Source organism: Coregonus clupeaformis, unplaced genomic scaffold (genome assembly GCF_020615455.1).
Source record: "Coregonus clupeaformis isolate EN_2021a unplaced genomic scaffold, ASM2061545v1 scaf1623, whole genome shotgun sequence".
In the NCBI taxonomy this organism is placed as follows: domain Eukaryota; kingdom Metazoa; phylum Chordata; class Actinopteri; order Salmoniformes; family Salmonidae; genus Coregonus; species Coregonus clupeaformis.
In genome coordinates this window covers 34,988-37,677 of record NW_025535077.1, presented here as the reverse complement: position 1 = coordinate 37,677, position 2,690 = coordinate 34,988, and positions in this window count along the sequence as shown.

Genomic DNA, 2,690 nt, shown 5'->3' with positions numbered 1-2,690 from the left:
GTTGAAAGGATTGGATAGGTGTACATATACATTAGGTGTAATATGGCAAACAAAGCCTATCAGAGGGAAAGGTAGAGCCATTACCAGTGTTTATACCTATGGGATAGGTAGAGAAAATTCTAAAACAAATCTCACAAGCTCTCATCCATAGTCAAATGAACTACTGTTGTCTGGAGTAATGCAGGTGTTAATGACCTAAAGAGACTGCAAATAGCACAAAATAAGGCAGCAAGAAAGGTTCTGCAATGTGGTTATGAGATGTTCTCCATAGAATTACATAATGCACTCGAATGGCCGACTGTCAAGGAAATTATTTTAAAAAACACAAAAAAACATTTTTCATAAAATGTACTGAAAGACCAACCGCTATATGTGATTAACTGGATATGGTCAAAGACGACTCGTGAAGGCAATAGGAATCTGGATCTGTTTCTGTGTCCTTTTCTTTTTACCTTGCTTTTGTTATTTTTTTAATGTTTTAATGTTTTGTTTTTACATTTCGTAACATGTAATAATTACAAAAACATTTAATTTCAATTTCAATTTAGTAACATACTGTATCATTCAAATAAATATTATTATTTGTCTAATCATATTTTTTGCCTTTGAAGCTTAATATTTTGTAATATAATGTATGACTGACATGAGGGTTATCAAAGGGAGAGAGATAAGGGTAACAATGAAGACTTCTTCCATCACAGTTTCTAAGTGATGAGTGGAAGTGTACAGTGCCCTCCTGAATTATTGGCACCAGAAGGAAATGTGAACAAAAAAGGCTGTGAAAACATGTCATTGTGGTCTATCAGCTTGATCTTACACTCAAAATATCATATTTATTTATTTTATTTCACCTTTATTTAACCAGGTAAGCCAGTTGAGAACAAGTTCTCATTTACAACTGCGACCTGGCCAAGATAAAGCAAAGTAGTGTGATAAAAACAACAACACAGAGTTACTTATGGGGTAAAAAAAAAACATAGTCAAAAAAAATACAACCGAAAATATATATACAGTGTGTGCAAATGTAGCAAGTTATGGAGGTAAGGCAATAAATAGGCTATAGTGCAAAAATAATTACAATTAGTATTAACACTGGAATGCTAGATGTGCAAGAGATGATGTGCAAATAGAGATACTGGGGTGCAAAAGAGCAAAATAAATTAACAATATATGGATGAGGTAGTTGGGTAGGCTAATTTCAGATGGGCTGTGTACAGGTGCAGTGATCGGTAAGGTGCTCTGACAACTGTTGCTTAAAGTTAGTGAGGGAGATAAGAGTCTCCAGCTTCAGAGATTTTTGCAATTCGTTCCAGTCATTGGCAGCAGAGAACTGGAAGGAATGGCGGCCAAAGGAGGTGTTGGCTTTGGGGATGACCAGTGAGATATACCTGCTGGAGCGCAGACTACAGGTGAGTGCTGCTATGGTGACCAATGAGCTAAGATAAGGCGGGGATTTGCCTAGCAGTGATTTATAGATGGCCTGGAGCCAGTGGGTTTGACGACAAACATGTAGTGAGGACCAGCCAACAAAAGCGTACAGGTCACAGTGGTGGGTAGTGTATGGGGCTTTGGAGACAAAACGGATGGCACAGTGATAGACTACATCCAATTTGCTGAGTAGAGTGTTGGAGGCTAATTTGTAAATGACATCGCCGAAGTCAAGGATCGGTAGGATAGTCAGTTTTACGAGGGCATGTTTGGCAGCATGAGTGAAGGAGGCTTTGTTGCGGGATAGGAAGCCGATTCTAGATTTAACTTTGGATTGGAGATTCTTAATGTGAGTCTGGAAGGAGAGTTTACAGTCTAACCAGACACCTAGGTATGTGTAGTTGTCCACATACTCTAGGTCAGACCCGTCGAGAGTAGTGATTCTAGTCGGGTGGGCGGGTGCCAGCAGCGTTCGATTGAAGAGCATGCATTTAGTTTTACTTGTGTTTAAGAGCAGTTGGAGGCTACTGAAGGAGTGTTGTATGGCATTGAAGCTCGTTTGGATGTTTGTTAACACAGTGTCCAATGAAGGGCCAGATGTATACAAAATGGTGTCGTCTGCGTAGAGGTGGATCTGAGAGTCACCAGCAGCAAGAGCGACATCATTGATATACACGGAGAAAAGAGTCGGCCCAAGAATTGAACCCTGTGGCAACCCCATAGAGACTGCCATAGGTCCAGACAACAGGCCCTACTATTTGACACATTGAACTCTATCTGAGAAGTAGTTGGTGAACCAGGCGTGGCAGTCATTTGAGAAACCAAGTCTATTTAGTCTGCCAATAAGAATGCGGTGGTTGACAGAGTCGAAAGCCTTGGCCAGGTCGATGAAGACGGCCTCACAGTACTGTCTATTATCAATCGCGGTTATAATATCGTTTAGGACCTTGAGCGTGGCTGAAGTGCACCCATGACCAGCTCGGAAACCTGATTGCATAGCGGAGAAGGTACGGTGGGATTCGAAATGGTCGGTGATCTGTTTGTTAACTTGGCTTTCAAATACTTTCGAAAGGCAGGGCAGGGTGGATATAGGTCTGTAACAGTTTGGATCTAGAGTGTCACCCCCTTTGAAGAGGGGGATGACCGCGGCAGCTTTCCAATCTCTGGGGATCTCAGACGTTATGAAAGAGAGGCTGAACAGGCTAGTAATAGGGGTTGCGACAATTTCGGCGGCTAGTTTTAGAAAGAAAGGGTCCAGATTG